Source organism: Rhinoderma darwinii, unplaced genomic scaffold, assembly GCF_050947455.1.
Source record: "Rhinoderma darwinii isolate aRhiDar2 unplaced genomic scaffold, aRhiDar2.hap1 Scaffold_138, whole genome shotgun sequence".
NCBI classification, from domain to species: domain Eukaryota; kingdom Metazoa; phylum Chordata; class Amphibia; order Anura; family Rhinodermatidae; genus Rhinoderma; species Rhinoderma darwinii.
This window is the reverse complement of record NW_027461966.1, coordinates 2,788,447-2,800,898: the sequence shown is the minus strand read 5'-3', so window position 1 is coordinate 2,800,898 and position 12,452 is coordinate 2,788,447. Positions and strand designations below refer to the sequence as shown.

Here is a 12,452-nt window from a genome sequence, read left to right as displayed (position 1 = left end):
AGGTAGGTATATAATGTATGAGTGTAATATAATGAGTGCAGGTAGGTATATAATGGATGAGTGTAATATAATGAGTGCAGGTAGGTATATAATGGATGAGTGTAATATAGTGAGTGCAGGTATGTATATAATGGATGAGTGTAATATAGTGAGTGCAGGTAGGTATATAATGGATGAGTGTAATATAGTGAGTGCAGGTAGGTATATAATGGATGAGTGTAATATAATGAGTGCACGTAGGTATATAATGGATGAGTGTAACATAGTGAGTGCAGGTAGGTATATAATGGATGAGTGTAACATAATGAGTGCAGGTAGGTATATAATGGATGAGTGTAATATAGTGAGTGCAGGTAGGTATATAATGGATGAGTGTAATATAATGAGTGCAGGTAGGTATATAATGGATGAGTGTAATATAGTGAGTGCAGGTAGGTATATAATGTATGAGTGTAATATAATGAGTGCAGGTAGGTATATAATGGATGAGTGTAATATAATGAGTGCAGGTAGGTATATAATGGATGAGTGTAATATAGTGAGTGCAGGTAGGTATATAATGTATGAGTGTAATATAATGAGTGCAGGTAGGTATATAATGTATGAGTGTAATATAGTGAGTGCAGGTAGGTATATAATGGATGAGTGTAATATAATGATTGCAGGTAGGTATATAATGGATGAGTGTAATATAGTGAGTGCAGGTAGGTATATAATGGATGAGTGTAATATAATGAGTGCACGTAGGTATATAATGGATGAGTGTAATATAGTGAGTGCAGGTAGGTATATAATGGATGAGTGTAATATAATGAGTGCAGGTAGGTATATAATGGATGAGTGTAATATAGTGAGTGCAGGTAGGTATATAATGGATGAGTGTAATATAATGAGTGCAGGTAGGTATATAATGGATGAGTGTAATATAGTGAGTGCAGGTAGGTATATAATGTATGAGTGTAATATAATGAGTGCAGGTAGGTATATAATGTATGAGTGTAATATAATGAGTGCAGGTAGGTAGGTATATAATGTATGAGTGTAATATAGTGAGTGCAGGTAGGTATATAATGGATGAGTGTAATATAATGATTGCAGGTAGGTATATAATGGATGAGTGTAATATAGTGAGTGCAGGTAGGTATATAATGGATGAGTGTAATATAATGAGTGCACGTAGGTATATAATGGATGAGTGTAATATAGTGAGTGCAGGTAGGTATATAATGGATGAGTGTAATATAATGAGTGCAGGTAGGTATATAATGGATGAGTGTAATATAGTGAGTGCAGGTAGGTATATAATGGATGAGTGTAATATAATGAGTGCAGGTAGGTATATAATGTATGAGTGTAATATAATGAGTGCAGGTAGGTATATAATGGATGAGTGTAATATAATGAGTGCAGGTAGGTATATAATGGATGAGTGTAATATAGTGAGTGCAGGTAGGTATATAATGTATGAGTGTAATATAATGAGTGCAGGTAGGTATATAATGTATGAGTGTAATATAGTGAGTGCAGGTAGGTATATAATGGATGAGTGTAATATAATGATTGCAGGTAGGTATATAATGGATGAGTGTAATATAGTGAGTGCAGGTAGGTATATAATGGATGAGTGTAATATAATGAGTGCACGTAGGTATATAATGTATGAGTGTAATATAGTGAGTGCAGGTAGGTATATAATGGATGAGTGTAATATAATGATTGCAGGTAGGTATATAATGGATGAGTGTAATATAGTGAGTGCAGGTAGGTATATAATGGATGAGTGTAATATAATGAGTGCACGTAGGTATATAATGGATGAGTGTAATATAGTGAGTGCAGGTAGGTATATAATGGATGAGTGTAATATAATGAGTGCAGGTAGGTATATAATGGATGAGTGTAATATAGTGAGTGCAGGTAGGTATATAATGGATGAGTGTAATATAATGAGTGCAGGTAGGTATATAATGGATGAGTGTAATATAGTGAGTGCAGGTAGGTATATAATGTATGAGTGTAATATAATGAGTGCAGGTAGGTATATAATGTATGAGTGTAATATAATGAGTGCAGGTAGGTAGGTATATAATGTATGAGTGTAATATAGTGAGTGCAGGTAGGTATATAATGGATGAGTGTAATATAATGAGTGCAGGTAGGTATATAATGGATGAGTGTAATATAATGAGTGCAGGTAGGTAGGTATGTTAGTAATACACTGCAGAATTAAGGCGGGATTCACACGACAGGGTTTCCCGGCCGGGTGCCGGCCGTTCATACATCGGCCGGCACCCGGCTGCATTAGGAATAATAGACCATTAGGATGGGGCTATTCACACGACCGATTTTTTGACGGGCCAGGAAAACCGGCCGTCAAAAAATGGGATATGCCCTATTTTCGGCCGGGTACCCGGCCGCCCGGCTCCCATAGAAGTCTATGGGGCCGGGTAATACACGGCCATCACCAGAATGTGTCCCGAGTGATGGCTGGGTCAACCGTCGCTCGCGCACTCTCTCCTCCTCACAGTGCAGAGTGCATGTGAGGAGGAGGAGTTGATGCCATTCGGACGAATGGCTACGCTGGTGATACTGTGTGGCAGGGTCGGGGTGTACATCAGGTGGAAGGGAGCGCTGCGCTGGCTACCTTCCCCTGCTTGTTACGGTTCCCGACCGCTGGCTGTGTTTTTACGGCCAGCGGTCAGGGTCCTTAAAACCCGAGCCATAGACTTTTTACGGCTCAGGTTTTAACTTTCTGCCCGCGCGATCGGGCAGCTGAATGTCGGGTCTCCGGCTGTCAGTGACTGCCGGGGACCCTGAGGAGAGGATAGAAGCAGCTTTCACTGCTTCTGTCTTCTACGATGTCTTTTTACACAACGCTCAATGAACGCTCTGTATAGGAATAGAGACAGCAGCAGCAGCAGCGGTGCTGTCTCTATTCCTCCCGGTGATCATGTGACTGGTCACATGATCGCCGGGTGCCGTTAGTGGCAGGCTGCTGCTGGGTCTTACTAGACCCAGCACAGTCCTATTAGTGACAATCGTCACTGTGAGAGGGCTGATTTCCCCTGTAACTGGGGCTGCTGTGCAGCTCCAGTTACAGGGAAAAACATGGGGTAAAAGAAAGTTAAAAGTTCCAAAAAGGTCTTTTTTTGACCTTTGAGGGACAGAACATAATAATAAAAAAATAAGTAAAGTGCAAAAAATTCATCCGATTAAAAAATGGTCAGGGAAAAAACCGGATGCAAATCGGGTCCAAATCAGCCGGTAAAAACGGCAACACGGTCTGGAACGGAATCGTAACGGATGCAAACCGGCCGGGAAAATCGGCCAAAAACGGCCGATTTTCCCGGCCGACACTCGGACCCTGTCGTGTGAATGAGGCCTAACGCAGCATGTGATTAAGATTTTTATAAATATTATTCTCTTGTATTAAATAGATTTCTACTACATGTAAACATAAAGGTTTTCTATATTTTCTTTGCTATCTTTTCTCTACCCCACATGGCCACTCTATGGTGATGCAGGTGGGGGCGCTATTTCACTGTTTACCTCCGGCAGCAGAAGGGCGAGGTGCAGCCCTGCCACACAACAACAATCCTCGTTCCGCAGTAGAATGTTCAGTTTTTTTTGGTGTAAACTTTTTGCATAGATTTTCATTGTAGGATCTGTAGAAAGTGGAGCTGCCAGGAGATCGGAGACTTGATGAGATGGACGCATGCAGCTCCCGTCAGGAACATACTGGTTAGGTTAGTCGTCCCACCTCATAATATCCATGAAAAATGGAAATAAATAGGTATTGGACAAATATCAAACTATCACTGCCAGGCAAAAAACTTTAAAACCTAATTTTTAATGAATATTAACTGTAAAAAATATAATCAAATACCAATTAAATTTTACTACAAAACACATGGCACCTCGATCAGTGGTACAAGCATCTTTGGGGTACTCCAGCGGGTAAAGTTCATAGAACAGGGTATAATACTAGTAATACCAGTTCAGTATCCGGGCATAATAAACAATGAGTAGTCCCACCTCCCCTTTCTCATCCATATTAGGCTCTGTTCACATCTGCGTTGGGGTCCCGTTCTGACGGTCCGTCTGAGGTTTCCGTCAGAACGGGACCCTGAGCAGACACCGACGAAAACCAGGAGTTTCCGTTTCCATCACCATCGATTTCAATGGTGACGGAGCCGGTGCCCGTGGTTTCGGCTTGTCTCTTTTGTGCACCGGACCCTTTGTTTTGCCGGAAGCAATAGCGTAGTCAACTACTGAAATCAATGGTGATGAAAACGGAAACCCCTGGTTTCCGTCGGTGTCAGTTTGTGTCTGCTCAGGGTCCTGTTCTGACGGAAACCTCTGACGGGAACGTCAGAACGGGACCCCAATGCAGATGTGAACAGAGCCTTAGGGCATGACCAGACGTGGCGGAATTGCTCTGATAGTCCGCAGCAGAAATCTGCAGCGTACATGTTTCTCCATTGCTTTCCACAGCTTTTTAGTTGGGTTCGTTTACACGTTGCGGACAATTCCGCTGCGGAGCATAGGCTGCGGTGCGGAATTTGGTGTCCGCAGCATAAACTGGCTGTTCCGGACGTGTAGTGGACTTGTTGCGGACTCATTGCGGAATTTCTCCATTGACTTCAATGGAGAGTGAAAATTCCGCAATGAAGTCTGCAGATGTTATGTGTGCTGCGGAGCGTACTGGTTTTACTAACATGATAGTTCTTCATTCTGGCTGGACCTATGTATCTCTAGGTCTACAGCCAGACTGAGGAAGTCAATGGGGCTCCCGTAATTACGGGTGACTACGTGTGTGCACCCGTAATTACGGGAGCGTTGCTAGGCGACGTCCATAAATAGTCACTGTCCAGGGTGCTGAAAGAGTTAAACGATCGGCAGTAACTGTTTCAGCACCCTGGACAGTGACATCCGATCACAATATACATCAACCTGTAAAAAAAATAGAAGTTCATACTTACCGAGAACTCCCTGCTTCTTCCTCCAGTCCGGCCTCCCGGGATTACGTTTCAGTCCAAGTGACGGCTGCAGCCAATCACAGGCTGCAGCGGTCACATGGACTGCCGCGTCATACAGGGAGGTCGGGCTGGATGTCGAAAGAGGGACGCGTCACCAAGACAACGGCCGGGTAAGTATGAATTTCTTTTTCTTTTACTAGGGAAAGGGCTGTCCCTTCTCTCTATCCTGCACTGATAGAGAGAAGGGAAGCCCTTTCCCCCTCAATACGCAACGGCCAGTCCGCATCAATTTATTGCCCATTTTAGGCAAAGCCGCAACAGAATCTGCAACGCAGATTCTGTGCGGCATTGATGCGGACAGTGTATGCAGAACTCCGCCACGTCTCGGCATGCCCTTAGACTGTCACACAGAAACCTCTGCATGTTCTTTATATCCACAATTTCTAGTTATAATCCCTCCTCATCGGGCTGCAGCGGCCAAACCGCAGGAGAAGTGGGGGGTGTGAACATAATCTTAGGCAGCCTTGGCTGGAATTACAGCTGTGATTGGATAGAGTAGGTCACATGTGGACACGAAGTCCCTGTTTACACACCAAGTTTTTTGCAGGTGGAAAAATCTGCCTCAAAATTCCTTCTGCCGCTTTTTTGACGCATTTTTCGACCACGGCCATTGAGCACCGCACGCAAAAATGCTGCGAAAACCGTTTTCTTTGCCTCCCATTAATGGCAATGGGAGGTCAGAGACGGAAACGCTTGAAGAAAGGGCTTGACGCTGCTTTTTCCTGTGAGTGTTTTTTTCTCGTGGGAAAAACGCCTCTGCATCCCATTGAAATCAATAAGATTAGTTTTCGGACGTTTTTTGATGCGGTTTTCGATGCGGTTTCCACGTAAAAAAATGCTCCAAAAAAACTCTGTGTGAACTAGGCCTAATATTTCTCCATATATTACATGTGGCTTTTGCAGCATATTTGGCTGTGCATCCTTTGCATTACAATCTACTGCAGATTGTTACTGCTGCAAGTTTATGCAGTTTTCTAGAACCCTATTCACATTCATTCTTCATGTGTCAATTTGACCATGGAAATCTGCAATAAATATGTAACATGTGAACATAGACTTAGGGGCTACACGTGATGTTTCAGGCTACATTTACACACTGCAACCAGGTTACATCACACTTGTCTTCTCTCCCAGATTGTCCTGGAGACTTCCAAACTAGGGAAGATCTTACATGATGTAGCTGCATAAAGGAAGGCACTCTGCTGGGACTATTTGTGAGGGGGAACTTTGCTTGTAGTGGTTATTGGGGGCAGTCTGCTGTGACTAATTATTGGAGGCACTTTGCTGGCAATATGGTTTATTGAGGGGTCTCTGCTGGTAGTGTTGTTTATGAGGGGGCAGTATACTGGCACTGTGTAAGGGACAATACTCAGCTGGCACTGTATGGGGGCACTCTGCTTACTCTAATTATGGGGTCGCTCGCTGATAACTGAGGCTTCTTAGCTGTCCTTATGGGTGGCGTTTACATAGGAAAGAAATTCTCAAACCACATCTCAAATCTCCCTGTAGTTGATTCTAAAAACAGACAAGTATGGCTCAGAAAAACGGCTGCAAACAAATAACCATTGATGTGAATGGAAATGAACAAAATGTTTTTCGCTTTCTGCGATTATTATTGACATGTTTTATAAGACATGTTACATCTCGTGTTATACACAGCAGGAGGCAACAGCACACGTCTTATCACACAGGAAGAGGAAATACATCAGAAAGGGAAACGGGAAGAGGAAGAGCAGCCATGTCATACAGGAAATACAGGGAAGTGACATCATCACAGGAGGTAACGTATATCCTGTGTGCGGGGACCCCAGAAATATGATGACACTGACGTATCAGGGCTGATACATAGTAATGTTATGTTAATGTTATGTTATTATATATCATTACGTGTGTGTTTAGGCTGTGCTTATATATGTTAGTAGGTCGGACCAGAAGGATCGCGTGTTCTGTATACAAGCTCCAGATAAGAAGAACATGGATCAGCACAACAACACCAGCGCTCCTGGGACTGCGCTCCAACCACACAGCATTTCATCCGGAGGATCGACTGTTCCGTAGTCCAAAACGTGGCTTCTCGGGTTCTATTCCTACAATGGAGGAAAAAGTCAATTACATATTTTCAGTAATTATTGTTACAATATCTCCATTAAGGAAATCTCATGTATGGAATATTTTTTTGTATCACCTTAACTTCTGGTTACACCTGAAATGCCCTATAAGGGTATTTAGATATCATAGAGGGGGGTATCACGCTGGATACCCTCTCTATGACCCAAATGGAAGCTCTGCGCCACCTCTGTCCAGAGGCTGTGTGTGGTATTGCAGCTTTTCTGTATTGAAATGTATAGGGCTAAGCTGTCCACACACCGCACATCACCTGTGGACAGGTGTGGCTCTGTTTTTGGAAGATATCAGCTCTATTTTTCTAATTATGTACAACCCCTTTAATGAAATAATCTCTTTAGAGGGTTTTCTCCATCTCAGACGTTTATGTGATATCCACCTATGCTCATGCACGCAGCTCTCTCCGTTCTGTACTATGGGAGTTACGCAAATAGTTCAACAGCGCTCAGCTGTTTCCGAAACTTCCATAGAACAGAATAGAGAGAGGGACGTGCGAGGCCTTTCCCAAGTCATTCTCCACCTGGAATCATCAGCAGTCATTAGACGGGACAGGGATGTGGGAACAAAGCAGGACAGGGTCAGGGAGAGACCTCCGTTTTCCACATAGGTGTGAGTCCCAGAGAAATAGTAAGATGGGAGTACCCCTTTAAATAAAACTTCTTAGTGATGATCCATTTTCTTAAGGTGTTTAATTAAACTATGGACAGTGAGGTCGAAGAACCCGCACCCAAAATATCTATACTGGAGTGACATGCCTGTTACTAACGCTGTATACAAGCTCCCCCCGTATAACAGACAGGGCCCTCACTAAGACTTTGTAGGGGCTCCTAGAGACAAATATATATTGATGTACAGACATTTTCCCCTCCGTTATTGTGCAGCACGACCTCCCCACATATAACAGGCAGGACCCTCACTGACCCCCTGGACAGACACATAGGCCTGAATATATTTATATCTTTATATTTTCCATTATTCACCTGCAGGAAATGTTATTTTTAGAAATGGGGAGAAATACTTGGAATTGTGTTTTTTTAGTTTCTGATGTTATTTTTGTTACTTCTCAGGTATAAGGAGAAAAGTATCCGGCACATGCAAGATGAGACGTGGATGAAGATGTGCGGAGGACTGTACCCCACCGGGAAAGAGCGGGCTGTCACTGGTATTACCATGGGGCAGATTTACTAAGGCCTCATGCACACGACCATAGTGAGGTGCATTGACCGTGACTTACGGCTCGTACGTCCGCGGAGTGTCACCCACGGCCACCCTCAAATCGCGGGCCGTGCATATGACCGCGTGCATTATTTTCTATGAGCCTGTACCGCAAAACACGACCGTAATAAGACATGTCCGTTGTTTTTGCGGTCCCGGTTCCTGGGCAATGCATGGACCGTGGAAACCAAGGTCGTATGCATGGGCCCATTGAAATTAATGGGGCCGCAATTCACCTGCAGATTTGCGGGTGAATTGCGGCTGCAAAAATACGTTTGTGTGCATGGGGCCTAAAACTATCTGAGTTTTACACAGTGTAAACTGATACAAGGAAGTCAGAAATTGCGCCAAATTTATCACAGTGGTGCACGATGTATGATAGATTTTACTAGACATGTTAGACACTTTTCTCTTCCTTATACCACCTCTTGGTTGGCTTAGTTTAAGACACGCCCCTTTATTCTAGGCCACGCCCCTTGTCAAGCACGCCGCAAAATGTGTCTAAAACAATTAATAAATATGGCGCACAACATGTACGCCATAATTCTGGCTCAATTTGAATAGTAAATCTGCCCTACTATAAATGTAATATAAATTTGGGGTTAGTATTCAGGGCATATTCCCTATTTAAAGAATTGATAAGAGTCGGGAATCCTTCAGCTTAGTCCATACTCTCTACTATCAGTCAGTACAGGGAGTAGTAGTACATATAAAACATTACATGGTCACCATGTCAGCTTTATTCTGCCTGCACTGACAGCACAAAGTCTTCATGGTGACTGCAGGACTGGAAGTCAAGGACCACCTCTATGATGTCCGCGGGACGTAATAGGGATATGGCGCTTTTTCCATTTATTTGTTGTTGTATTGTAATGAGAATATTATTTACATGCAGTATTTATTGCTAGGGGTATTTTTTTTTCCTTAAAATTATATAAAGAGCAAGTGGTGTAGGATTGGTTCAGACTGGTGACATCAAGACACAAATGTGACCTCAAGAATTCGTCAATGAGCTGATAATCCCGGTGCCAATTCTGGCTGCAACTAATAATTTAAAGGGGCACACCTACCTCAAGTACTGGCACAGTATAAGGTCATCAGGGTGACTGCAGGACTGGAATTAACGCTCTTTTATGAAAAGGGTGTTTTGCAATGTTCGGCACATGGCAGCTTTGTGTATATAGTAGTATATAGACCCTACTGCACTGATTCTTCATACTATACCCTAATAGAGCATAGTTGACAATATTTGGAATTTCTTTCTAGGGACACTTCGGTTTCAGATGGATTGAGACAGGACTTGACAGGGCGTACCTTTGACAGAACGTGGTTCATTGGGCATGGCTTGTCATGGGGCAGGGTTAGTGAGAATACGCTTTGTGTACCAGATATTCCCTGTATTCTGTCCGCACTATAAAAACCTTGCAGTAAGGACAGTATAGAGGGAGGGTATCGCCTGCAGAAGTGATCTAAGTAAGTATGGCACGTGACCACTGTGGCCAGTGATTGACTAGTGCGATCATGTGCCGATACGGGACATCACTGGTCCAGCCTGTATAAACAGGCCGGCAGGGGATTGTGAACCGCCGGCACTGGAGCCGCAGAGAATTAGAAGGTGGGTATTTGCTAAATGGTGCAATTTTCAGTTTGAATTACAATTTTTATAATGCCTGGAAAACCCCTTTAATAACAAACCCTAAAATGTATTCAGACCCCGGACAAATCCCCTTTATGTACTTCCCACTCCTTCAGCAGCACTGGGTCCCATTCGGCTCCGGACCCCACCTCTGCTGGCTGAGCCAGGAGCTGTTAGTGATATTGGCCTTTACATATTGGAGTAATCCAATAGATAAAAGCCAATTTTTTTTATAAAATCCTGCGATGTAGTTTGGGTGGGCACTGCGCCTTTGATTGCATGACAAATTTTTCTTGGAGTTCCCCTTTAAAAATTGGTAGGCGGCGGGTAACACAAATACTTCACACGTGGACGGTAAAGTAAAACCCATTTTATTTTGACTGTATTTCTGGACTGGACTGGTCCGGGACTAAACTTGACTGGTCCCTTCGTCAGGTTAAGATCAGATAAAGGGACAAGTTGTGCCAGAAACGCGTATTTAAATAAAATTCTACCATTGCTTGGCGCCCTATCTGTCCCCGTTTTGAAACCTTTGTGTTAACCGCATCTTAAAGTTGAGCAGATTTACTTGAATTTATTTCTCTTAGTTGAACATAGAACACACTATCTACCTACCTGGCAGACAAAGGGTCTTGGTGTGGGTCACGGGGAATATCTTCAAGAGAGCAACTCTTCACTAGGACATTTTATTTATTCTTGTTTCAGAACTGAAGGGAATGTACCGTACAACATCAGCAGGAGGAAGCCCTGGTGTCGAGAACGTCAGCCATGGAAAGGGATGTGCCAGATCAAGGTCTCTACGCTAAAGAGGCAGCAGATATGAACCACTAATGTCCATCTAAGAATGCCGGAACGTCATCCGTCCACACCTCCTCCTTCCCATCCCCCACTGTCCAGAAGGGGTTTTTAAGATCCATCCAATTAAAAGACAACTGTCCAGAAGTCTTTGAAAATGAAGCCTTGTCCATGATTCGCAGTGCTGCGGTGAAGTACAATGGTTTTGGGTGTTTAATGGCAAGTCTCTTCAGATGCCCGGCAATGGACTTTCTCCCCTCGTCCTGTTTGGTAGGGTCTCTGCACTCCCTTTCCTGTAGAACAGCTGCCCCTACAGATTCCCAAGGCCATCCATATTTTTTTCCTGTCTGGCTGATAGCAACACATGTCAATAAAAACATACCTCAATGTATTTATTGTATTTCTAATAAAAATGGATAGACAAATACATAAAAAGAATTTGTTTTAATTCCAAAGAACTTTCATAAAATCTATATTATACATGTGTAATCAATTGTGGACATGGTCACTGATTCATTGAAGAATGAGTAGGCTGGGTAACCCATGGAGTAACATCCATACAAGAAAGACATCTTCCTGCTACAAAAACAGAGGTCATAATCAGGGCGAACGTACACCACCATACAACAAAGTCCAGCAAAGAAATCCCCCAGCCTGAGACATACTGTACTCCGTGTCAGAAGAACAAGAAGCTACAAAAAGAGAGACAACTGCATCCAGGCGATGTTCTTATCAACCAAGAGGTTCACAAGGTGAGAAGACTAGTTTACATTTTTTTTCAAGGTATTACTCTAGGGAGCGCTCCTGTTAACATCTTTTTCTCACACTGTATTTTCCTAAGGTACTGTATACATTTCACTCATTAATGCCGACCTAGCCAAGTGAGCACACAACAAAGTAAGCCTGCGCACCCAAATAGAGTACCAACCATCTACACATCATGCCAATAAAGGAGTTTTGCCTTTGCACAGCGCTCCAAGGGGAGCACAATACAACTTCAATACTGCAAAAACCTAACCTGAACGTCACATCTGCACCTTCCTCTTCTCTTTTGAAGGTGTTAGTGTACAGAGTAGTAGGGGAATTGACCAGACATGATGTGCTGCCTCGTGGACTGTCCTATATTTCCAGAGCGAAGGAAAGATAGGTGGTCTGGCCAGTTGTAGACTTCATCCCTAACATCTGACACAGACCAAAATAAGTATTCGGCACTCAAAGCTTAAGTTTTAAGAAATCTCAAGTGCGCCAACTACAGCGGTCAGCCGCCATTCGGAATGAAGCACCAACTACTGGATGTACCAGCAACCAGAACGGCACAGTGCCTGATGAAGGTCATGTAATGACCAAAGCGTCGCACTAAGCCTCTGGCATCTACAACCACTTGAAAAAAATCAAGATTTCTTCTTTAAACTTCAGCTTTGTGTGCCAAATACTTATTTTGACTACGATTGGGTTGGGACCCTATTCGTGCACCTACATCGTCCAGTGCGTTCTGAACCACTACTTATCTGACACAGACCATCCTGGAGCTGAATGTCTGAGGCTGCTCTTTCAAAGTTGCTAATGTAGCTCATCTGGGCTCCATAGACCCAACCTTTATATATGACTCCTAGAGAAATGGGTTAGTGAAAGAAAAAGGTATA

At 43.3% G+C, this 12,452-nt stretch overlaps 1 long non-coding RNA gene across 2 annotated transcripts; it reads left to right on the top strand.

The window, feature by feature from the left end:
- The first annotated feature begins 3,420 nt into the window (after positions 1–3,420).
- LOC142699140 (uncharacterized) lies at positions 3,421–11,226 on the top strand. 2 transcript variants are annotated; one of them, XR_012866022.1, is made up of 4 exons: positions 3,421–3,746; positions 6,699–7,161; positions 8,231–8,325; positions 10,720–11,226. It is a non-coding gene; the product is annotated as an uncharacterized LOC142699140 (long non-coding RNA). The 2 variants fall into 2 exon arrangements; XR_012866021.1 differs by lacking the exon at positions 3,421–3,746 and having other exon boundaries at positions 5,658–7,161.
- The last annotated feature ends 1,226 nt before the right edge of the window (positions 11,227–12,452 follow it).